The sequence below is a fragment of the Patella vulgata genome, chromosome 4 (genome assembly GCF_932274485.2).
Source record: "Patella vulgata chromosome 4, xgPatVulg1.2, whole genome shotgun sequence".
NCBI lineage: Eukaryota > Metazoa > Mollusca > Gastropoda > Patellidae > Patella > Patella vulgata.
In genome coordinates this window covers 24,568,520-24,595,816 of record NC_065882.2, presented here as the reverse complement: position 1 = coordinate 24,595,816, position 27,297 = coordinate 24,568,520, and the positions used below count along the sequence as shown (strand labels likewise).

At 35.5% G+C, this 27,297-nt stretch overlaps 1 long non-coding RNA gene across 2 annotated transcripts in view; it reads left to right on the top strand.

The window, feature by feature from the left end:
- The window catches only part of LOC126818898 (uncharacterized), a 109,917-nt gene extending 88,623 nt beyond the window's left edge, over positions 1 to 21,294 (top strand). The window contains exon 3 of one of the 2 annotated variants that reach the window (XR_008787797.1): positions 21,157 to 21,294. This is a non-coding gene — a long non-coding RNA (uncharacterized LOC126818898). The remainder of the gene's footprint in view (positions 1 to 21,156) is intronic. The other variant, XR_007679397.2, reaches the window with a different exon arrangement.
- The last annotated feature ends 6,003 nt before the right edge of the window (positions 21,295 to 27,297 follow it).

Sequence of the window (27,297 nt, the reverse complement as noted above, 5' to 3'; positions counted from 1 at the left end):
TAGTAAAGCCCCCGACATGAATAGGAAATTAGGTCAAATTAGTCAGCTGAATTGAATAACTAGTAACCACTTGTGTGATTCACTGATCTTTTGAATGGGGATATCATCAAATTAACAGTTGTTTTTTGTTAGTCATTCGTCTACTCGTAGTAACCCGGTCTACTATTTGACAGTGTTTATACACTACTGACAAACGAACGGTAAACACGATGTAACATAGGTTATCGGATAGTACGTTCGGCCTTTACACCGCCCTCTCCTATCAAGATAAAGAAGATGCCATGAGTAAATAAATCCATCTTTTTTCTATTGTTCATAGCGAGGTTCAATCGATCGTTTGACACCATTCCGAGGCTACACATCTCTGCTTGGTCTCTTGCTATCTCGGTTAGCCAGGTTTGTGCTTTCCCCAATAATTGGTCATTCATAGCTGGATGACTATGTCTACTGGCTCCAACGTGTGAACTGCTTGCCTAGATTATCATAAATATTGCGCATTGCCATAGCAACGGGCGACTTAGTAGAGTCTGCCGTCAGCCCATTCTGTGAGTAGTTATAGTGATTAGTGGATTCCAACATGGAGGGCGATCCAACAAAAAGGTAAGACTATTTAAACAGTGACTTTTTATTTGACGAAACGTGCCTGAAATATCTGAGTAATACTAAGCGAATAGACCACGAGGTAGAAGCGAGGCTAGTGTGAGTTACTGAGGAGATGTACTGTTACACATCACGATGATCTAACCACACCCGGCCGGTTGATAATGATATAGGCAGCATGCTCTATTGAACACGATTGACAATGGTTAACATCGCATGGCCTTCTTAATACGGTTTTAAACTCTAAATAGTACATATTTATTATCACTTATCTGAACTTACAATCTACACGTATGTCATGAAGAATGTATCGATCTTTTTGTAGAAAACAAATACAGAGTTATGTGGTTAACATAATTTACTCCGTTTTTTTTAATGGTTGGTTGTATTCGGTATTATTCAATCAGCATCCACCGTTTCATCGTCTTTGTGAAGAGAGTTCTTGAATAGTTATTTAAACAGCGATGTCAACGGTGTATATGAACTTGATGTTTGTTTATCCCCCTTTTCTATACCATGCTAGATTTAAACCCCCTCTAGCTGTCTGTTAGAGGATAAGAGCATCAAGTGTCTAAATAGATTGCCGGAAGCTTTCAGCAGTAGAATCCTGCTGTCTTGTAGGCCTACATGTAGTTTGTTAACATTAAAAGGGCCAACCTGACCTTTCCTCATGTATAGATATTTTAGCTGTGGGTAGAAATTATATTCAAATATGATTTATATATTAATAGACAGCATCAAAGGGGATAGAATAAAAATATGAATGGGTTTAACGTTGTGTGAAAATAAGGCAATGAATAGGTGTAATAGTTTTCAAGCTTTGAGTACGTTGCGGTTTTGGCGTCATTTATTGCTGCCTCAAGGAAATAAGCTTCATATGTTTGAAAGGCTTTTGATAACTGGTAATACTCGTTTCTGTGTAATGTTTGTTTTGATCTGAATTTTGCTAAAGACGAATATCGCTTGTAATTTTTTATCTGTTGAAAGTTAGCGAGGATCTCCCTTTAACAATGTTACTGGGCTAAATATAAAACTGATAGAAAGTTACATATATCATTGTAAACCTGAGTTAAATTACATTGACGAAGATGCTAACCTTGCCTCACACCATAACGCCATCCATACTTAACCTTGTAAGGTGTCCCTGTGTAAATCTAGTACGGGAAGGATTGTTTACAAATAAGTAGCGAGTTACGTATTCGCTTAGCTATGGTGCCATTTACACAGATGGGTTTAACATGTGGGCTTTATTCTTATGTTATAAACAGAGTGGTTAAACAGGGAATTAATTCCACACAGACAGACTAATCCTCTTAATCTGGATATCTATGATATAATGTTTTGTTAGAATGTCATACATACTGAGATAATCGGCTGTATTTACCGCTACACGTCATATAATGTCTGGAACACGTAACTGTTAACCCCACAATAGTACTTGCGCATTAACTTACGTCATCAAACATGTACGTTTGTATATACGGGGCCAGATATCCGATGGTCGCACATGTATGTATAGATATATCACTGTGACTGTACGTAAATTATGACCAGATTATATAACCGGGCTCGATCCGCTTTTACTTAAATTTGTATGGGTTTAATGTAATATTATATTTAAAATTTAAATTAGGAGCCGCTTAGATTGGAATACATGAACCAGATATGAATTATTAATATAATATTCTCTTCTCATGGATATCATTACTATAATGTTCAGTAACAGATGGGGCGGCTTTATATCATTTAGCTGATCAATGAATAGTTATTACTTTTATACACCTAGCGGGGAATAATTTGTTATTGTCTATTCAATATGATAACTAATATATTGAAAACAGAGAGGATGGAGGGGGGGGGGCTTATTTTGGCACTATTGTATATATATTTATTTTAAAAAATCGCTTCTGCACAGCGGTTATTAGCAGAGTGGTCGCCCAGGGAAAACACGGGGTTAGGCAGGTTGCCCTTCCCCTTGTAACGCCGAACTCGTGATCGAAACCCTATGTGTTGGACCACGCGATCACTCAAGCCCTGTTCATCAGTGCAACAAAGGAATTTACAAAGCAAATTAAAGTACTTCTGTAATTATTTTTATCGACATGCACCAATCTGTTTCCCACAGGAACTATGTATCTATTCTGTAACGCGCACTTAATTATTCCCAGTTCTCTCAAGAGACATGCATGAATCTCATGACCTATAGTTAACAAATGTTTCATATGAATGCATAGACAAATGTTATTTACGTCATCTGCGTTGTGTTGTTTTTTACTCCTAGGCTTAGGGAAACAAGAATTACACGCAGGACGTGAGTTCAGAACTGTCACAGTGATAATACAGATTACGTTGTACTTGCAAATTTTAATGATAAATGTGTGGTTAACATGATGTATCCAAATTGTGTGTTGCTTTACAACACCAAAGTTGCCTTCACATTTCTCCCCTTATTTGAGTAGACGTTAATAAATGAAAGAACACGATTGTGCTTGGTGCTACAGAATTGTCCCGGCATGATTTAGGTTGCTTCACTGTTTGTCATAGATCTAAAGGGATATCGAAACGTAATACCCGTATTGTATAGAAAACCCCAAATGTAATAGCCAATCACTGAAATTTATTGACTTTTTGTTGATACCAATTACAGGAAACAAATCTCTTTATACACTTCATGTCCCGAGACTTTGAGATAACACCATTTTTCGTAATTGGAAAATCGAGAGTATATTAGACGCCATCTTTAATAACGTAAATGGCGTTTGCATGACCCGAATGGAACAGCTTGACCCCATTTGATCATTAACGACAACAATATTGATGTTCTCTTTGATTAGAAGCTATTGATGATTGACGAAAAAGCACTGAAGCAGAAGTGATTGTTACGACATATTGTCTAGAAGATGGTTGTAGATAAACAACACCGTATTGTTGGAAATGAGATTAAATTGTTTAGTGACGTCTGCTTCCTAAAGGTTAAACTTGTAGTTTGTTGACATTTGAATTATTGAAAACGGTTGAACAACTAAACATAATTTGTAAAATCGATGTAAACTTGATTGTCCATTATTACGACTAGATACCCTCGTGTCGGATAACAAACACCGTTTCATTTGAGTAGACTGATGCTGGGTAAAATAATCATGTCAAATGTTTTTGTATGGACGTATCTTCAATAGCGAGGTTCTGAGAGTCATTTAGTTCCCTTTTTAGTGACGAATTTTGATTCAGATCGTTTAAGGTCAACCTCTTGGCATTTTTATGGTTATCGATATTTTATGGTTAAATACTGGTCAGATACTCGTAGGTCAACTAGTGTTATCATTGCACTTGTTTAATCAAGAAGGTCGATTCACGAATTATTGAGCTTGTAAATGGCCCGTTCAACTATTAGTGAGGTTAAAGAATACCCCGTGCCAGTGATTAATAGTCTTCTTGACAACGAGTATGGAATGTTAGCAAGCGGAATACTTATTTTGCAATCACCCATGAATGACCGTCATCCTGTGGTTCAAAGCGATCTCCAAGATATACAATATGCCTTGGTTATCCCCATTTGTCACACTGAAACCCCCTGTTATCTTCGCTATCGGCAGTTGGGTTATGAAATATTTATGAAACTATAATGGATTCCTCAATACGGTGACTGATTGGGCTATAATCTTCCCCGTCACATTTCAGCCATCGTTGGATTAGTGAGTAAAGCGCTGTAAGCCGACACAGTGTCTCAGAATTTTCTAGCGTGACGTCACCTTGTCGGTGCTGCAGGACGGATTGTCTGTCAAGGAACATCGCCTATTGTTCAGATGGGACGAAACACCGAGGTTCGGAGGTTCGACGAAGAGTGAGCGAAAACGCAACTATCCGTGCAAAATGTTCACCATATCACACTGCATGGCGTATACTCGTTTCGAAGACCCTAGTTGGCACAGAAAATTAGGAGGTTAACCCCAATTTCAGATGATTTCATTTCAACCATCGTTGGACAATTATCTGAGAAAACATTAGGAAGTGATTCACTGTTACGCTTTTTTTACTGAAATATAGCCATTATTTGGAATGTAGACATACAGCTATCACAAATCTCTGCGTTTCCCATCATATTAATGGTATTATATAACATACTTATTATGATGTTTCCTTTATTACTTCCTACCATATAAATATTATTGCTACCATAAAATTAAGAGTTGATAAACATTGGTGGTAATGTATTGCCTTTCGTTAACCTAAACTATATACACGCATACTTATTTGTGGGCTAATAATTATGTCTTTTACATTAGGAAAGGGTAATAGAAACGGCATGTCGCCACATTATAAATATTTAACTGATAATCGTTATATTAATGTTTTTAACATTTAGATTCGAGTATGTTATTAATAGTTACCCCATCTCTCATTTCTCAGATAGACAAAAATATCAACCGAGTCATATAATTCATTTTATATTACTAAGATATTATCAGAACAAAAATAGAGATACATTTGAAGAGTGGAACATAAAGAAATCCTGAAAACTCGTAAAACAGTAGTTGTACTAAATATGATACCAATTTCAAGCTACTGGCCATTAAGATATGTTGGTAACTACACTGTCTTAGGTTTGAAGAACATTGTAGGAGTAATATTTAATTGAATAGCACTTTATGGCCCGATCAGTGATGGAATATCATCCAAGATTACCGGGCGACATTTTCACACATTATAGAAAATGACGTCTGCATCCTGTTAATGGGGACAAGTTTAGAAACTTACTAATGAACGTCTTTCGTCATTTGGCATTTAAATGTTTTCAAGATGAGTAAACGCAAGAGGGGATGAGATATTCATTTGACATTTTTGTGAGGTCTTATTATTATCGCGGTTATGATGTCATAGCATCATATAGTTTATTGTTCAAGACACCACGGGTGAATAACTGGCCTAACTTCAACGACATGACTTGATCTTCATATAGACACATTGGCCTTTAGACACAATTATGCCTTAATTCATTTGGTGTCTGGGGTTTATCCGTTCTCTATTAGATTTCTATGTTAATTACAATGCAGCAGGTTATTCATAGAGTTAGCTGACATGCATCTAAATTCAAGTGTAATATGATTTATTGGGGCCTATAAAATGTGTGTAAATGTGTTACAATAGGCACATTCATTTTGTTGTTGTCATTTATTAGAGTCTTGACTCATTTTATGACTTCAAAAGATTTGTTTTGAATTCATGGACTGTTTCGGACAAAATTCGGAAACGACTACATTATTAATTATGATACAAACAGGATACCAAACCAACCAATGAAACTGAAACGACCAAGAAATCTCTGTGGTATCTCATGGCCTGTCTAATATTAAAACAAAAGGATGTTGCCTACTGAATCCTAGGCAACGTACTTTGTAGATCTGACATGGCCGCGGGGATAATACTCCAAAATGTAAAACCAAATGTGTCTGGTTTCCCGATTCCGGCGTTTGATCTAATAATGTAATGTACTTAATAAATAAATGTCTAATGCTGGTATTTATCGGGATGTGATTCTAAGCCCACGTCTGTGTTGGATCAGTAACTTGGAGAAATCAATCGCAGAATCGTACCTTTTGTGCATTGGTCCGCCATCACGCGAGTATCGAATTGGGACCTCATTTTGTTTCGGATTTTTAACGAAAATAGACGATTACGTTCAATTTAGATGCTATGCACATGTATGTGTTCAGTAGCAAGGGTAGACACACTATTACACCAGATAACTTTAAAAAAGGTTTGTTTAAATGAAATCAACTACGAGGAATTTCGCACTATTGCTGGAGTCCTGGACACGTACATATTCGACAATTTTCACAGTTGTAATAGATTTTGTAAATCCTATACATTTCATATGCTGATGGATTGGTTGATAGCACAAAAACGGGCTACTGGAGAATTAAGAAGTTTATTTATACAAGGTTGATCGGAAACCCATTGGCTGTATATCATTAGAGCTTGTATCTGATATGTTATCATTTCTGCGTTTTTCTGATAAATATTTCATCTCTCTGACATCATAAAATTGATAGCAGCAACCTGTTCTGTATTGGTATGTGTAGGGGGCGTACTACAGTTGATATCTACCATATTTTATCAGTTAAATTTGAACATAGCACACATAATTATATAAACTATTTAGATGAACCGTGAAAAATTACCCCTTTTCATAACTTTCTTAATATGATTTCTTGATTTTCTACAAGTTCTTCAGTTCTCGCGAAATATACTATTTAACTAGCACCATTCATATTTTAAGTTCCAATGTCATTGTATGGGCGTTGGATTATGGGTAAGGAGAATTTGTTATTATGTCAGATGCAGAACACTCAACCCCGTATCACTTCATTAAAAAGATGAACCAAATATTATCGCCCTTAAGACTTTCAATCAGCGCTGGGTTTTTTCTTGGTGAGTCCCTAAGCTATAATAAGGAGGAAATTTCAATCCATGGTCATAGGTCACAAATAGACATAACAATGTTCCATATCAAAACAGGACCATAAAAGATTAAAAACCCTATACCTGGATATGCCTTTTAATTATTCAATGTTTTTCAAACAAAAGATGGTATAAAAGAAGTAGATTCTAGTAAACATAGTGTACGTCCTAGAATCAGTAAAATAGTTTATATTGTAACCAGTTGCAATCTAGATGTTGATAGTAGTCAAGAATTATATAGAATACTTCTTACATTAGTTGATACCAGTAAATATAATATTAAATATCTTAAACTAGAAGATTTAGAAAAGGGTAAGTGGAACTTGTAAAATCTTGCTCAGAAATCCATCATCAATAATCAACACACACTGGTTTCCTCACACAATTCTGTTCATTATTGATATGACTTTTGTGTCCCACTATACAATCATTAACATGTGTAATCACTTTAAGTCTTTTACCTATTTAAAATCATCAGAGTTTCCATTTAACATAACATACTTCCTCATCCATCTATGATCATCAAGGGGGCTGGGTGGCCAAATGGGTTAACAAGGTCTGTCATTGAGTCATGTTAAGTCTTTTACCTATTTATAATCATCAGAGCTTTCCATCTTACCATCTATATTTAACATACCGTAACGCTTCATCCATCTATGATCATCAGTGGGCTGGGTGGCCAAATGTGTTAACAAGGTCTGTCATTGAGTCAAATGGCATGGTTTTGATTACCCACTTGTAAGAGACATGCAGTAGGGTTGTGTATAATCATAATAATCTACTATCTCGCTCGTCTATAATCAAAGTAGTTGCGATCTTTGGGATATACATGTAAACATATATTTTAAGTTTTGTCAAAATCTGATAGAAATTGTTTTCCTTAGAGGGTCTACAAGCTTAAACATGATTTTCCGTACAAATAAATGTGGCTCCCTCAGTTGTCTGTGTGTAATCTCTTCTAATACTGATAACAAGTTATGTGTAAAATAAGACAACTAATGTTTTTTTGTTTTTTTTTTGTCCCCCGCCTTTCGAAGAAAGCAGGGGACTATTAAAATGGGTTCGTCCGTCTGTCTGTCCGTCCGTCCGTCCGTCCGTCTGTCTGTCCGTCACACTTTTTGGGACACAATAACTCTCTTCCTAATTGAGCTAGAATGTTCAAACTTGGTGTATGTGTTTATTAGGTCAATGCCTTGATGGAGTTCGAAGATGAGCATTTTTCGCTTAGGGTAAGCAGAGATAAGCAATTTGATTGGTTGATGCTTTGGGACACGATAACTCTCTTCCTAATTGGGCTAGAATGTTCAAACTTGGTGTATGTGTTGATTAGGTCAATGCCTTGATGGAGTTCGAAGATGAGCATTTTCCGCTTAGGGTAAGCAGAGATAAGCAATTTGATTGGTTGATGCTTTGGGACACGATAACTTTTAATTGAGCTAGAATGTTCAAACTTGGTGTATGTGTTTATTAGGTCAATGCCTTGATGGAGTTCGAAGATGAGCATTTTCCACTTAGGCTAAGCAGAGATAAGCAATTTGATTGGTTGATACTTTGGGGCACGATAACTCTCTTCCTAATTGAGCTAGAATGTTCAAACTTGGTGTATGTGTTGATTAGGTCAATGCCTTGATGGAGTTCGAAGATGAGCATTTTCCGCTTAGGGTAAGCAGAGATAAGCAATTTGATTGGTTGATGCTTTGGGACACGATAACTTTAGTTCTAATTAAGTGAGATTGATGAAACTTGGTGTATAGTTTCATTACAGTAATACCTTGACTAAGTTTGATAATGAGCATTTTCTGCTCAGGGTAAGCAGAGCGATACGCAATTTGATTGGTCGAGACTTTGGAAAACAATAACTCTCCTACTTTGATTGTTAGACTATAAGTAAAGATATACTGTTTGATTGTTCAATACTTTGTAAAAGATAATTTGTGATAAATTTATATGTGTCCTCTAATTATTTTCCTATTTCGGCGGGGGACATCAGCCTCACTGTTGGCTTGTTTTAACAAATTTTCACAAGTTGATTTCCTTTATTTTGTTAATGTAGAATGGTAATGAACTGCTCTTTTCATTTTCTTTGTTTTATTTGTTTCGTTTGAATTTGATTTATCAGTTTAGTTTTTGATTGTTTAATTTTTGTTAATGAAGTTGATTCTTTTAAACTTCGTTTTTATTTTTGAACTCTACTTGGTGTAGGTGTTCATCAGGTAATACCTCGACTGAGTTCAATATAGAGATTAGCCGGTTGATTTGTTGGATATTAACCTTTGAATAATAGCGCCTAACAGGCAGCTGTGTTTAATTATGTTCTCCTGATTTTGATTGTTTTTGTGTGTTTGAAGTATATGTTTGTGATATGCGCTTAGAAACACTTCACGTGTAATGAAGCGCTATATAAATCGAACAATAATAATAATAATAATAATATGTAAATTATTTTCAAATGAATGTATTTACGGGTTACATATATATAATTAGAATGATGTCTCTGGTTGGTCAGTATTAACCGAGTATATGGTTGTTTACATGTATATATATTGCCTTGTTATATTTCATATTTTATCATTGCTTGATACTGACTAGAGAAGCCTAGTCGAAACGTCGCTCAGTAATAATAAGTAATTGTATTCCACAGAATCGTGACCTGTATATTCCAGATCAATCTATAAACCGGGTGTGCTGTCCCAACCTATAGCTTATTGTTTAATATATGCCTAAATCCGCCTCTGTTAAATCATTTGACTACTTCAGCTATGTTTGCGTTTACGAAATAGAGTTTCCCACACTGACCTGAAGGTAACATGAAAGGGTTTTTATATGCACATTTAGTCGATTTATTTACTACAGATTATACTTTATTAACGTTAAAGTAACCGTGTGCTTATTAACTGATGCTTAAACGTTTACATCCTTGGTTATTCGCCCTTCACTCATTCACGTTTATTAAATACATATATATTATTTGACCTGCGCCAGTAAGTTTGTAAAATCAAAACTTTCAATGGATACAGGTATTAGTACATATTAGACATTTGTCAATGGGAAATGAATTCAAGTGTACGACTTTCGATATCATTGGATTATAAGCTAAAAGAGCACTAGCAGAAATATATTTGAATGCCGCCCCTAGGCTTAAGAACTTGGTATCTATCAATGTCTTGACATGGTTACTAACACTTGAAATTGACATCTAGTAGGGGAAAATTAGTCTTATTTGACGGATCATATCGGTTTTATACATCCTTGAAAACTTTGTTTACATTGCTGGTTAAGTGTTTACATTTTGTATGTCTTGTTTGCATAGATGACCCCCTGGTCATATCGATTGCGTCTATGTCCAGTGCCCGTCCAATCCAGACATTACCTCGAGGATGAACGGCTCATTTTTATACGAGATTAGTATCTAAATGATAAGACTTATCCCTAATCGTCTTTTGGATGTTAAATATGTGAAAACTTCCGTATGAAGTTATAAGGAACAATATCCCCAAAGAAAACAAACATACATCGATCAACAATATTCCGTGGGGGTTTAGTTTAAAGATCCTATATCACCGTTGTTTTTTGCTTCATCTATACAATAAAATTCATTGTGATAGAGATTTTCTCATGTCAGATTAACAATGTAAGTTTTCTTTATGTTTGAATTGTTTGGACGTTTTGAAAGGTCCATAAAACTAGAAATATTTGATAACATTAAGTGCATGTTTGCTTAAGTTAATTTTTTTTTCTTGAAAGAATGGATATTTCGGCAAAGACGACCATTGTATGCCCAACGGCTATATACATGTACATACATATAATGTGGACCTTCATGTTTCTGTACTTATTTGATACTTTATTAAGATCAAGAGGAACATATTTGTAATGCTAGCTCTCTCCCTGTTTATTTATCTTAATCCACAGTTCTTAAATTTAAGAGGAACCTCCCCAATTTTTGTAATTCCATATGTCACAACCAGTTTGATATTTAATAGAAATCGTGATTTTCATCGTTTTACGCTAAAAGTATTTCATTCCTGTACAAATCAAGCACACATTTAGTTCGTATTTTACAATATATTCTTTCTTTGTTTACGAGAACCCAGTTTTTCAGTTGTCCATGCCGTTCTATATTGCATTAGACACCTTTTACGCTTGTTTATTCACAAAAATATAAAACCACGCACCAGACTATATTTGGAACAAATATAGTATTAATATGATTTATTCCCAAATGACAGATTAAAAAGATCATTATAAATAATAGATGTGATACAGATGGTTAAGCTTGACATTAATACTCTCACGCTGCTTGGGGATTACTGCAGGGTAAACTACCAAGACTTTCACTTTTCATGGCTTTTGATAATCATATTATAGATAATATCCATAATCCCTATTTTCATTGAAAATAAAATTCACAACAAATTCACATCGTCGAGTTGTTAATTTCACAATACGAAAGTGCAGTTAAAAATAAAATAAAAAAAATACAAATACAACTTTTTAATAAAACGGATTTCCCTCTCTTGTGTCTTTACCTGTTGCATCACACAGAAAACCTTTTGCTTTCGTATTTAACGGATATCCTCGGATAAAATATACGTAATGTCGTACAGATGGACCCTGTTTAAAAGTTGCTTTCCGACCATTTAATCATTGAAATTGTCAATGTTATAATTATTATAACTTTATCAAAATGACGTAATTTGATGTTTATCCGTATGACCAGAAGAACTAAGCATTTAGTGTCATTTATTCCCGAATGGTAACATGCTTTGCAGCTGTCTACTTAATATCGATTCCAATTAATGAAGGAATAATATAAGCTATTATGAAGACATGAGGTTAATGGTTATTATTCATGATAATTATAACACTTATCATTGATAATGGAGACTCTGTTACCTGAACAAAAGACCCCGCTTCATACCTGAATGAATAGATCCCGTGATACAAAGACCTCGGGTCTGTGCGCAATATCACGCAAGAATAAAATAAAAGCGAATATTGATATTGAATCGAATTCAGAAAAAAGCTTTGTTTTAAATTTTCTTTGTTTTCTTATACCCATTATTGTTTATTTAATCATTTTTTTTTTTATTTTGCTTAAGGGACACTGCTTGGCTGAAATTCATTTTCATTACCGTTAAAATCACCAATGTTGCATCAAAATAGAATCATGCAAGCGAAAAATATTTTTCATATATCAAACGGTAGTCGTCTTTGATAAATATATTGGATCATATAGAAAATATTATTTTGTGTTCATCAAATGATATATTAGGTGTTAAATTAGTTTTTAGATTGGCTTCCCTGAAAAATAAATAGCAACCTGTGTCTTTCTTTGTAACCTACTGAAGATTGAATATTGATCTAAAAGTATTAGCTGTTCTGAGTTCTTGTAATTGATATTGGATTCTAGAACTGAAATTATACCAATATTTATCTAGATCTGGGTCTTATGTAGATTAGGCTGTGAACGATCCATTTCTTCCCCTTATTACACGCTTCTTCAGCTTATCTACTTAGGCTAGGTGTGCTTTGCGTGTACCAGCAAATGGCCAGACTCATCTCTATCAACGTATTCAATGATATTAACCCCTTGTAGTTATGGGATAATGTGCGAATGGATTATAATAATACAATGTTACTCCATTTTGAAGCAGATTATTTCCATTTAGAAAATACATAACGACAAATTTTTAAATTTAAGTAGGCATGAAAACATGTATGGATAGTGGAATCATGTTCCTGTCGTATTCTCCCCTTGGTCCTTGTATAATACTATTTTAATATGAGAACATTTTCTCTGTCCCGTCATGTTAGTTTTATGTTTAAATAAAATGCTTGTATTATATGGGTATGCCATTAAAAAGAGTGGAAATTATATATTTTACCAGTTAAAGAGTGGGCGATAGATATTTGATAATAATGACCTGCTTTGTCTCTTTATATTGACTCCCCATGGGAGTGACCATCAACAGTCAAAACCGGAAATATAATGAATCATTTGACACAAATGACCACAGAGTCCATTTACAATACATCACATTTTTCTGATTTTATGACTCAGTATAAAACGAATTTATCTATCAAATGTATTGTTGAATTATAGAATGGTGAAATTGGCTGCTGTTTAGGATCTTATTCTACAATGTTATTATTTAAGGTTCTTTCAGAAGATAAAGAACAAGCCAAACTCTCCGCAATTCCTCTGTAGATTATAGAGAACAGTCATAAATTAACTACATGTAATTGTTGTTGCTTTGTAGAGCTTTTAGAACCATCATAACAATAACATCACTTAATTTGCCATACAAGTTGTTACGATACTTCACATTGCTGTATGTTTTTATTTTTTCAAATAAATGCACATTACTTGCATGAAACACAAAATATGACAGGCTTTCATAATCGCAGTATAATCTGATTCCAATACAGCGAGTAGAACTACTGCAATAATAATATTCTCGGCAGTGTGCTCAAAAAGTGTTTTTGTTGCCTTCTGCCCGAAGCTATAGGTTATGTTTTCCTTTCTGAGGCCATATGTATAGCTCAATTTTCAGATAACAAAATACAAAAGATTACATAATTTTAACGTTCCCAAAGACTGAGTCACGCCGTATAAGCTCAAATTCTGCATCATTTAGGCGTATACTATATAATTATATATGTAGTTTTGTACCAGTTTTTCTGCCTCTTTGGCCCGCAGTCTTCAAATTTAACTTATTACTCGGGTTACATGGTGTACATGTTGACATGCGGAAATCTACAGAGGAATCTTGACTTCAAAGACTTACATGTACATATTATAGCTAAACATATGATATTTTTCAGGACATGAATAGTTCTTTCACATTAACGCGGGAAGTGTAGGGTCTTAAAATTTATAAACGAACCTAATTTGACAGACTTTTTATATAGAGAGTATATCCAGCTCGGTATTTCTGTTTTGTATGAACGATTAAACATTTTTAAAAACTACAGGCTGCACACGATACAATGTGGTTTGAATAATATTTATATTGTACACTATCACAGCTTGCTAATATAGTGCACTAATCTTGTCTCGGCAGTGCTCAAATAATCACACTAAATCTAAAGGAAACCAAATGCTACAGTTGACTACACACTTTCATACATGAGCAGGATTTTCTTTTTTGAAGCCTGTTAAATTACATGCCATTTACATATAAATGTTCTATCAGCAATATAACAATTATATATTGATATACAAACTATATTTTGTCCATATCAAATATATTCTTGACAAATCTAAAAGTAGTTAACCGACTTCCATGGGAATTATTTCTAGAAACGAACCGCTTTGGTTAAAAAAAAAATCGTGTAGATGATTAAATGAGGCAGTAATAATCGGGTATTTCACGATACTTCTACTCTAGATAACTTGTTACTAACTAATCTAATCATGATAATGATGTAGGGATTTAATCAACGCCTGCGGCAAATTGTAGACATACTTAAATACTTACAGATAGGCTACTCTGTATATAACCTTCTGTGTCAAACTGTTACGAACGTTAAACGCGTATCAATTTCTTTGTGTGTGTGTGAGGGAGGGAGAAAGAGAGGTGTTAACCCTCGTCATAAGAATCTGCATTTTGTTCTTCTATCTCTGGAACAGAAGATATGCATTATTTGGTCACTGAACTTGCACATGGGCCGATAGCCTCATTTCGGCCGTTAATCTGTAGGTCTAACTATTAAATCTGATCAAATCTGAAGCAATAGATTAACATGTAGATCAAATCTGAAGCAATCTAAAAAAAAATTAGGTCATAACCTCGACCCGAATCTTTAAATGACTGGCCCTAAATCAAACCAGATTTAACATTCCAATATAAATCAATTCTATTTATGTTTTACCACTATCAGATATTTGGATATCCAAGAAACGAGTACCAAAATAAACTTTGAACACAAAAACTGGAAATGTTATAAGCAGTGTAAATAAGGTGGGATTAAGTATCCACGCCCAAACTGATATACGTGTCTTAAAAAAATATTTAATAACTGACTTAACAACCGTGCTACTTCTGCAGATTTTAACATTTGAATCCACTACCTTGATTGGGGGTTGGGTGGTCGAGTGGTCAAACGCATGCGCTATAAAGGATATGGTCTGTCATTAGATCACAAGCTTGTACATGGGTTGTTAAAAAGATGACGTACTTAGCAACTTTGCACTGTTGCTCTTCCGTCAATCAATGTGAACAACGATACAAAAGGTGTGATTGAATCTTGCACCGAAACTGTTTTGGCGTGAGAGACGCTGCTTAATTTAAATCGTCGGCGACCGTTCATTGTGTCAATACTGAATGTCTGGTCAATAAATAACACCAGTATTAAGGATACCACACGAAACCAGGAATTAATGTAGCTAAAGTCTTCAAGTCGACTTGAAATGTAATCTGAGTCATATCCACAATCTCTCAACCCATCTCCTCCTTTCTCAACTGACCCTGACTATTGATGACATCATGGATGATATCATCAATTTCCCACCAAATCAATATGCCGTCTGTTTGCTTGGTAATGAATTAGGTCACATCTGCAACAGAGGAATGCAGAATCCCCAGACTAACAAAATGGCTATTACACATCTGTTGGATTGAGGCCATGGTTGGTAAATATATGTACATGTGGTTAAATAATGGGAATTAGGAATTACCTGACTAAAAAAACCTGTTAGCATGACACCCACAGCCTCACGAATTTGATCGATGTTTTTATTTTAGTCCCATAATTTCAAAGGAAGTCCTCGAATTTAAATTCGGTAATGACTACGGTGTATTGGGCAGGGTCTATTCGTTAAGAAAATCGCCGGTAATAATCGCGGTGTAAAATCCCGACAAACCAGAAAACTTTCTTTCGAACAATGATTTAAAAAATCACAGCCAATTTTTCAGGGATTAAAACTTGTTCCATTGTGAAGTTGTCGTTTGGGGGTGGCGTGGTATACTCGCTATGACTTGTAGAGCGGTTGGGGTCTTGCCACACAAAACTTCGCCGCCAACTTTAGAGGTGTAAATTCTCTCTTCGGATATAGTAGACTTCGTATGATTCTTCAATTCTTTAATATACCGGAACATAAATATACATATATCGTCATACAGTACTGACTGGCCAGTTACTCCACTTAGTAAGGGATCCCAACTAGTGACTGCCTTCAATGTACAAATTTTGAAATATTCGAGGAAAATCAGATAATAAGATAAAGGCAAATGTTGTAATAAAAAAATGACATGTCGATAGATGAACAATGCATAAAAAATTAAACAATATAATAAATCAACAAAAACAATAGATGGGATCAACGTCGTTACCCAATGACGGCTTGAAATGGATGACAGGTTAACGACCATACAAGCCAGTTAATTTAAGAAACATTAATTATCTTAGCGATTGGCAGATTATCACACCGTTATAGTATGGTATATACAGGCAAATTTCGGGTAATAGAGATGGTTGAAGAAATTTTTGCTGTCGTAGGAAACAACAGTGAGAATACAAATCAACCCTGCGAGTCAGGGACATTACATTTTATTGTTTTTACGTTGAATAGCACAGTCCTTGGAAATGGCACATCAAATCAAAATTATTAAGTGATTGACCAAATTAATAAATAGAAAACATCTGATTATGTTCCTAAAACTGAATTACTTTAGTTAGGGATATCTAGCAATTGGATATTGACAACATTTACATGTACTATAATATCAACATTTACGTCTTTGGAACATTCAGGTCAGCATGCCACCATATTAATGTCAGGAATGAAGATGAGTGGAATCAATAATAATGTTTGTCATATGGCTGGTTACAATGGTCTAATATGGTAATGGCACCTATAATCCAATCCCATTTCAGCTTTTTGATCAGTAAAATAAAATATTGACGTTGTTACTTTGGTTAATATTATTGGGGCTCTATTGACTAATCCATGATGTTTCCTGCACAAAGTCTGAAACTATTTCGTTGAAGAGGTACCTGTTCTTTCTAATGAATACAGCAACGTATTGTCCCTTACACAGGTGAAGGGTATTTTCGACATTGCGATTGACATTTTGATACAGACCCATGTTATAAACAGTTTGCCCCCCCCCCCCCGGCGTAATAAAGATTAAATGGATCATATTTGTCTAAATATATTTATATACCAGACATGTACCATGATTTAGACAATATCCTCTCCCGCCGATTCGCGTAATACAAAATAAAGTAATCAAATTTGTCTAAAAGTGACATACCGGTAGACCGAATGGCTGCCACATTCCTATGGTCTTTTCAGAACATTGTAAGGTATAATTTAAACAGATGGTTATTTTTCTGCTTAAAAGCTTGGACAGGTGATTCTGTTCATGGCTACTGGTCCAAATTTACCTTTAATCCATTTCTTCGTCTTCTGAACCCCAGTCCTAAACTGTGGTTTCATTTATCTGTACAACTAACTTTGTATTTGTAAAAATAATTATAACATAAATCGAAGTTTTTACAGATTACTCCCACTCCCAACAGGTGGTTGGTATGTTGATATGTTATCGTGTATGTTTTTCAGCCTGTAGTTAATTAGTAGTATAATGTGATAACCCAGTCCTAATTGATAGTAATAACACAATTTGCCGAATTCTTTGTGTACGTTATGATCTACATGGTGGACTTTGATGGAATGTCCCGTCCTCATTATCCCGGTTGGAGCGTTAAACCCCATTACATTCATTCACTGATTAAAAGTAGTCCCGGAATATACGAATAGAAGTGTATTATGACGCTTCTGTAATGATTCAATGTAATACTATAGATACAAGAATACGTGATAACACTGCTCGTTTGAGGAATTCACACGTGTAACTGGCATAATGGTCTGCTTTGGCATGAAATCGTACTCTCGGAATATTCAAAAAGAAATATATCATGACGCTTCTGTAATTATTCATTGTAATATCCGATATAAGAGTACGTGATAACACTTCTTGTTTGAGTAGTTCGCACGTGTAGCTAACATACTGTTCTACCTTACCCTTAAATGGTGATATGTGTAGCTGTTTCTCGATAGGAGATCCTTAACAGGGATAATGTGCTATGATTTACGCCTATTATGCAAGTTGACTGACTGTTTTTTTTCGCAAATATTGGTTTTCTAAATATGACCATACCGGTTATGTTAATTCTACAAATAATATTTATGTGCCCGATCTCTAAAACAATATTTTCTGCATTGTAAATAACGGCACTATCCTCCACTATTTGGAATGACGAACTGCATTGACGCCATTGACATCAAATGTTACCATATAGAGATTCAAATATTTGTTTCTATTGCTGGCAACAAACACAACATTCGATAGAGAATCTGAAGTAGATATTGATAATCAAACGTTCGCACTAAAGTTCTCCATTCCTTTTGGACTTTAGTGTTGTGCAATATTGCAAAGCTATATCGATTTGTCGAGAATAGAATTACCTTAAAATAGATCGCCATTAGGAAGTTTCACAGAAACAAGACGTGAGTTCTCCATGGTATCTATTTCAGGAATAGTACTGGTATTGAAGAAACCATAAGAAAGGAAATAATATAATCAATTAATCTTGTCCAGTTGCCATTCGAAATCGTAGAATTTAAATTCGTAACTATTTGGGGTTTCAATATGTTGTTTTGCCATAAATATTAATAATTAATTATAAGTAATAGCCGAAAATCGGGAGCATGCCACGAGTTGCAGTTGTTTTACCTTGATATTTAAGTAATGGATTTAATGTATGCGTATTTCTACTGAAATTGTACTGACACTAGTTAATAGGCCTATTGATTAAAACCTACATTGTATTTATCTTATATCTACATCACATTCCTAGCATATTTCTTACTCATTATGTTATATATGTAATGTTTTCTGTAGAGGAACTAAAGCGAGTCAATATGCTGGTTTATTGATTAGCCGAACAACTACCCAGAATGCTTGAGGGAATTACTCCTATTTCTAACATTTCTTCCTCTGCAAAGGCAATCGCAAATTTTAACCCAGTTTTTAGTATAGGTTAAACGCATTGCGCTGGATAAGTGTATTTTAAAATGGTAGGACCGAACGTAACTCAAATATCCCTGTTTTACGTATAATTTGACTAGTTTGTGACTGAAAACAAAATCTTTACATTTTTATATCGTTATTAACAGTTGCCATAAAAGAGCATTTCAATATAATAGACCCCATACACTACAGGGTCCAAGCGCCAAAAGTCTACCGTCATGAACAACCATTTACATGTACTGACCAAATTAAGGAACGGGTTAATATTTCGGCCAATAAGTTAGAGCTAGCAGGCAAGTTTAATCAAGCATATGACTGAAATGAGGGGCTGAAATCTGGTTACCGGTAATCAAAGATGGTATGGCAAAGTGGAGTTTGAGCATCTATCTGGCCTGACAGAGTATGTCGATTTACATGAATATCAACATGTTTAGGTAACCAATCTGTTTGGGATACGAAGCAATGCATTTAACGTATAAGTAGCTGTATAGTAGGCAATGCAAAATTACAAAAAAGCATCATCCATTTTCAAGTAATGACACTCTAAAATTCTCTAAGTATATACATAATTCAGTGCATTTACAATACATTACGCCCTAATACGAACCATTATAACAATGGATTGAGAAAATCTTATAATCTTTAACGTAAGCTATAACCTTCCTAAACCCCAAGTTGACTTTTTATTCTGTTTGTTTGTTGGAATTTCCCCCCTGTTTTGAACAAATCGTGTTTTAGCTGGCTGTTAACTTTCTTAAGTAGATTGCCGTCTTAATCCCTACTTTAACAAGAAACACACGTTTTACAAGTAACTCGTCATGCTCATAAACAAATAGACATACAGTCCGAGAAATCATTTCACTATTTTTCTACCGTAATAATAAGCGTCATTTATAATTTTGCACAAAATAGGCGTATATTAATAATAGGCATGTATACATTCCTTTTATATGTCGGTCGATTTTGGCGCCATGGCATAAACGAAACTATCTTTCAAACGTTTAGTATCTTATTTAAAAAATCATTGGTATTTAAAACACATAGATCAAATAACCTTGTTTGTCTGTGATAACACCCTCGGTGGATGCAGACGTTAAGTCCCACGAACGAACGATAATAGCACTGACAGATTGTAAATAGTATATCCGTCATGTTTGTTTGGTGTGATGGAGAAATGAGCTTATTAGGTTTCATTGAACGTTAACAGGATCCAATGGGTCCGTATAATTACAGCAAATTGGGTTACATTGATTAACATAGTTCTGAATACAAGTTGTATGGTGATATGAATACGGGGTCACGATGGCTATATGGGTAAGACGCTGGCACGCTAGCCTGGAGGTCGGGTATTCGATCCCTGCATTGGCCGGGATTTTCCGGCGTGGTCCCCCCTTGTCAGTGATGCAGGACAGAGAGCCAGCTGTCTAGTCGTTCGGATGGGACGAAAAACCGAGGTCCCGTGTACACATTGGCGTGCACGTAAAAGATCCCTTGACAGCCGGTATTCGATATAAGAGTAGGTCGTAGTGCCGCTGTCCGGACAAAATTTCCCTCATAGCACACTGTATGGCGCATGCCCGTCTTCAATAGCCCAGTTCGGAGCAGAACAATAAGACGTTAAACCCCATTTCATTCCATTTTATTCCATTTGATATGAATACCCTTTGCCTAAATGTTGGTGGAATTCGCGAACTTAATAGGTAGCAATTGTTTTATAGTTTCATTTTTCTCATCAATAGCCAATAGATAGTTTCTGCAGTAAATCAGATCGGCTTTTCCAGCAAGTCTCCTAGTAGAAACTTGTCTAGGTGGAAGCGGACATATAACTTCGGATAAATTAATCAAATCGCATTGGTATCGGCTCACGTTCGTTAGACAGTACACATTATGACCTTGGCTTATAGAATGGTTCATTCAGAAAGATATACATACCAGATTTGAGACAATTTATACGCTCTTCGTGCATGGGTTTTGTTGAATTTAATTTAAAGTATGCTTTTTAGCCCATGGTTATTGTTGATTGTGGTGTATTTACTATTCTGTTTGTATATTTCAGTTTGGAAAGCCGAGATAACCCATTTCTACCAGGTTCACCATTAGCCAAAGAAACCGATGACTTACTGAAGCGAGCCACCATAATCCGAGATAAATTCTATTTAGATAAAGATGGAAATCGTGTAGAGGCTCCCTCGAGTCCAAATGGAATAAGGGATACGGGAGATCATCTCGCTGATAATGCCAAAGCCGTAGTAGACGAGGTTATTGCCTCAGTGCAGCAGGGGGTAAATCAGGCTGCAGCGCCTGCCCTTAACAGTCCTTCAAAGGAAAATGGTAAAGTGAAAGATTTAGTTACTCCCGAATCTGTGAAATTGGATCTAAATGATAAGGACCAGGCCATTGATGGCAACGTAACTGATAAACCTTCTTCTCCCAAGAACAAGAAAAAAGAGAAAAACAAATGTTGCACGATAATGTAGCCTAGTGATTTGTTGCCTATATTTGTTTTATATATAATTTATGGAAGCATTCGACGAGCCTGTTAAATAGATCTGATACGTGTTAATATTAATGGGCTGTCGTTATTTCCAAAGGTATGAAGTGTATGTGAAATAATATTCTGTGCTTCTCGAGAATATCAGACCGAAGTGTTGGGTTAATGGGAGATAACTCTCGCTATCGGATTTAGCACTACGGTCGGTTAGCAGACGCCACTTTCCTGTAGCGTGTCCCGCCAAATTCGGTTGAATGGATCCAGCTCTCCCGCCAAGTAAACTATGCATAAAGAAATACAGTGGAAAAGTGGATATATTTGGGGGTAATTTACTCTTCACGCGGAATGTAACAAAATTTGATACATACCTTCCAATGTGGACGCTACCAGTGATTTTTCTGTAGATAATTATGAACTTTTAGTGCAATCAATAAAATTATACCATATGTATGAAGTGCTGAAATGCTGGGATACAATGGAAGGATTCTTTGTAAAATGTACATTTTATTTCAGAATTAAGCGTCATATAATATATTTTTTTCTTTCGATATACATGTATATCTCATTATCAAACGTTCCTGCCCTAATTTGGTTCGTAAGATGGTGAAGTACTAGACCATACATGATTTTCGTAATGCCAACCACATCTCAGCGCTTTTTCTTTGATTCTTTCTATGTTTATATTGATAGATTTTTTTATGTTCGCAAGGTATTATAGCTGAGCCGTTTATAAACGAATATATCTAATGGACAGTACAGGGGAAATTGGTTGAACCATTTGAACTTGTAGGAAATTTTAAAAATTGCTTTATTTTATGTAAATTATGATTATATATGTATAAAGTAAAGCAACTATTTCTTATGCCAATTATGCTTATAATTTAAATTAAAAAATCCCGCACAATCTGATCCTGCTTTCGATATATTATTTTTAAACTAGAAACACACTATGCTTGAGTGCACATGTTAAAGTTATACTTTACTGTTTAAAGGGAACAGCTTACACTGTCGGGTAATAACAATAATATTAGCATTATGCTTCTGTGCTTGAAAACAAAGAGAAAACGGGTTCATAAATACATTGCATATTTTATATAACCCTTTGTTTGCTTTTAAGTGTATCAAATGATGGAGGCATACATGCATCTTTGGAAGGATCTACTTCGGATAGGTATTTATCTGGGTTAGACTAACTTAAACAAGACTACCTTAAACAAACACACTGGTATGTATATGTAAAGAGCCTATTTATACCAGTTAATTGTCTGTCATGGGTACTGGGTGTACGTGTTCAGTACATTTTAGAGTACATTTTAGACGTTCTGGATGCAGATCGGAAACTGGGGGTGAAGAAGAATAAATAACACACTTGTCAGATTCTGCCCTGATCTTCCAATCTTTCCCGTAACCCCTGATCCATAATAACATAAATTTGTGAAATTCTTGCATTATGTAGATTCTTACGATGCATGACAACTGAGTAAATTGCATAACTTTTGTAAATGAATCACGCTACCATAAGATACACATAAAGTGGTGACGTGTCTGACGTTTGGGGCAATGGACCTTATTAAAAAAATATATCATCCTTTTTATATGAGAATGCATGTCAGATAAATAGTGCTGTATTTTGTGGGGTATACAACCAACAAGATAAATTTGTAGTAAAATTTATTCAATTTTGTATTATATGAATGTATAAAAAGTACATTATAAATAAATGAACTTTGAGTATAGAAATGAACTTTTGATGAGAAAAAAGACAAGGCTTAGCTATTATGATTATTTTATTTTTTTTTTTGTAGAAGGAAAATTTGTTAATTTATATCGGGTATGTCCTTATATTAAATGTAACCTTGTTTTTCCTTTCTTTTCTTGGGTTTTTGTTTCTTTGAAAGCCGCCATAATGAGTAATTATTTGTTAATGTATTTTGGACTGTATATAATATTGTATTGATATATATATATGTAATCACTGTGTGCTTATAACCCAGTGAACGGCTTTAATCATACGATTCTAATAACTCAGTTGTTGGCTAATTTTATTAAATATCATCACATAAACATGACTATTGTTCTATTGATTTTCTTCCAATATCTGTTCGTGTTGATTACCATCTGCACACCGTAACAAAAGTAAACAAACAAGAATTTGGTTTGACCAATCATGTAAAGGCCATGATTACGTATTTGCCTAAAATAAGATGTTACTTATAAATGGACAGATATCCTGCAATAGAAATCATTCAAATACTCCGTGGCTACATTATGGCTGATCTGAACCTCTTTTGTTCAAACGTAGGTCTGTTTGGAGCCTTTAAAATTGCCTTTCTGTGTCTAAGGTTTTGAACTAAAAGCACAACCAGTTCACCACTCCGTTGGATTTATTATGGTGGAAACGACCTATGATTCTAGATGCCAAAATTCTTTACGAACCCTGTTAACGAGAAACTTAATCTCTGCGAAAGACAATTTTGAATGAAGTCGAACTATGGGTTAGGACGCCCTGCAAGCACTCTCCTCGCTATGCATAGTCATTTCTTTTGGACAATGTTAATCTCGAGGCAGTTATTAAACGTTTCGCAAGACGGAAAGCTAGAGGCAGAGATAAAGAGAGAGAGAGAGAGAGAGAGAGAGAGAGAGAAATTTGGTTTAACGTTCACTCGACATATGGTTCAATTTTATTTCAATAATTCGCTTGCGCGTAGGGGTATTTAGCAGTGAGAGGAAACCGGAGAACCCAGAGAAAATCCACGTGATGGAGAGGCGACCCTACTCCTTGTCACGTACAACCAGGGAATCGAAACCACGCCAGTTGACTCAATGACAGACCGCGTGATACAGCGCGCACGTACTAACCATTCGGCCATCCAATCCCCCATAAGTTGAATGAAACTTGTAATAATTATATGTCTGTTATGTTCATCGTTCAGTTCCAAAATTGTGCCACGACCCTTCCTTGATTCCGTCACCAACTGGCTACATTTGTTGCGATCACGAGAAGACAAATCGTTTCTGAGTTAACCTCCCCACCCCTTAAACCTTGTTAACGCGATAGAGGATATAGTTTTTTATACGCCCACATTGAAATGCGGTCGTATATCGTCGTCGCTCCCGTCCGCCCGTCGGTCCGGCGTCCATAATTGCTTGTGGACGCTCTCGAGGCTAAAGTTAATATCCGATTGACTTTAAATTGATACACGGTGTTTAAGGTCATCAGATGAAGAAGCCGATAATTACTGTCAGAGTTGTGGCCCTTAATATCTTTGAAAAATCTTTTGACGCTCTAGGGGCTAAAGTTAATATCTGGTTGACTTTAAATTTATACACAGTGTTTGAGGTGATCCGACGAAGAAGCCTATTGATTTTCAACGATTTCTGATAATTACCGCCAAAGTTATGACCCTTGATCACTTTGAAATATCTTGTGGACGCTCTTGAGGCCCTGGATCATTTAGTAAAATCTTGTGGACCCTCTCCAGGCTAAAGTTAATATCCGATTGACTTTAAATTTGTACACAGTGTTTAAGGCCATCAGACGAAGAAGCCTATTGATTTCCAACGATTTCTGTTAATTACTGCCAGAGTTATGGCCCTTGATCACTTTGAAAAATAATCCTGTGGTCGCTCTAGAGGCTAATGTTAATATCCGTCTGACTTTAAATTTATACACGGTGTTTAAGATCATGAGACGAAGAATCATATTAGTTTTCAATGATTTCCGATAATTACTACCAGATTTATGGCCTTTGATCACTTTGAAAAATCTTGTGGATGCCTTAGAGACCATACTTATCATATGATTGATTTTATATTTATACACCGTGTTTACGCCTATATATAATCGTTTCAATTGACTTTAATTTGATACACAGAGTTTTAAGTTCTTGAGACTAACAAGTATATTGATTTTTGATAACTTGAACATCTAAATCCATGATATTAAATGTTTTGCATTCTAAACGTTAACATGGACCAAACAAATTCTAATGATTTTCTGATAATTACTTACTTAATTACTTATTATAAATGTTTCATTACCCACAAAAGTAAAAATATGCGATAACTCTTGTTGACTGTCTGGACGATTTAGCTGCTGTGGGCGTATGTTTCGTTGCCCAGAACCTATCTTAATGAATTGTTTTTATACGCCCACATTTCCATCTGTCCGTCCACAATTCGTTTGTGGACACTCTACAGGTCACAACATTATTCTTATCCGATTTTGACGAAACTTTAATAATGTGTTTAACTCCAAAAGATCTCAGTTCCTTTAGATATTGGCATGTATTGGATCGAAACTTCATGGATTATGGCCCCTGATTATAGGAAAAATCACGTGTTTAGCTTATGGACAGTCTAGAGGTCACAATTTTTATCCGAATTAGATGAAAACTGAAATATGTTTATAACCCAAAGATCTCGGTTCCTTTCGACATATTGGACCACAACTGTCTGGATTATGCCCCTTGATTGTACGAAAAATCGCGGTTTTAGCTTATGGTTCCCTTAGAGGTCACATTTTTTTTATCTGATGTAAAAAAACCCGTTCAAATATATCACCATTACACCGTATTTCGTGATAATCGGACCGAAAATGCCTGACAAAATGGCAGCTCCTTATACCAAATAGTGTAAAAGTATGGTATATGTGGAACCTCTAGAGGTCACAATTTTGATCTGATTTTGATGGAACTGAACTTTAATTTTATGTCCTTCCGATATTTGCGCAATCTGGTTAAAACGCAGATTCTATTTCGTTTCGTTTTTTATAGTTCAAAATTTCCTTTGTACTTGTCTTCACAACACTAGGATCTGGAAGGGTTGTTATAAAAAGGCGTTCTAGTGAGGTATTAGCCAATGAAACGGTCTGCGCGGAACTGTGGGTAAACCCCTAGAAACGCCAACGCTGATTGATTAATCAATGTCTGACGTCATAGGTCAAAAGCCGCTCGTATGAACCCTGACGCGACCTCCCAGCACAACTGGTTAGATCGTCATGTATAGTGTAGGCCATTGAAAGTATGAAAAAACGAATATAGATCTGTGTTTTAATCAGATTGGATATTTTCGCAGAATATCGGTCTGTAACTTCCTGGATTATGGCTCCTGATTGTACGAAAAAATTGCGATTTTAGCTTGTGGACCCTTTAGATATCACGATTTTTTTTCAGTTTTTAAAACCGTTTAAAGATATATCGCCGTTACACCTTAATGATGGTTGAGTTCAGGGGTGTAAATGTGGGGGGTGTGGGGGGGTGGTACACCCCCCCTCCCCCAGGAAAAAAAATAGTCGGTCGCAAAATCAGTGCAGTCGGTCGCAAAATAAGAGCAGTCGGTATCAAAATAAGTGCTCACTGCACACGTCACGCTAAGAACGCTAGGTCTAAGAACAAAATTTCCCCCAGGGAGAAAAAAAGTCGGTCTCAAAATAAGTGCAGTCACTGCAGTCGGTCTCAAAATCAAACATCGCCGTCTTAATGAATTAATGAGGTAAACAAATAATGCCAGAATAGATCCCAAATACTAGTCGGTCGCAAAATCAGAGCAGTCGGTCGTAAGATATGAGCAATCGGTATCAAAATAAGTGCTCACTGCACACGTCACGCTACTCACGCAAAACTTTAGTATAAAATAACCTTGTCAACTTATCATGTTTGAAAAGAATGTTTTTCACCTCATGGCAAAATAATATTCGGTCTCAAA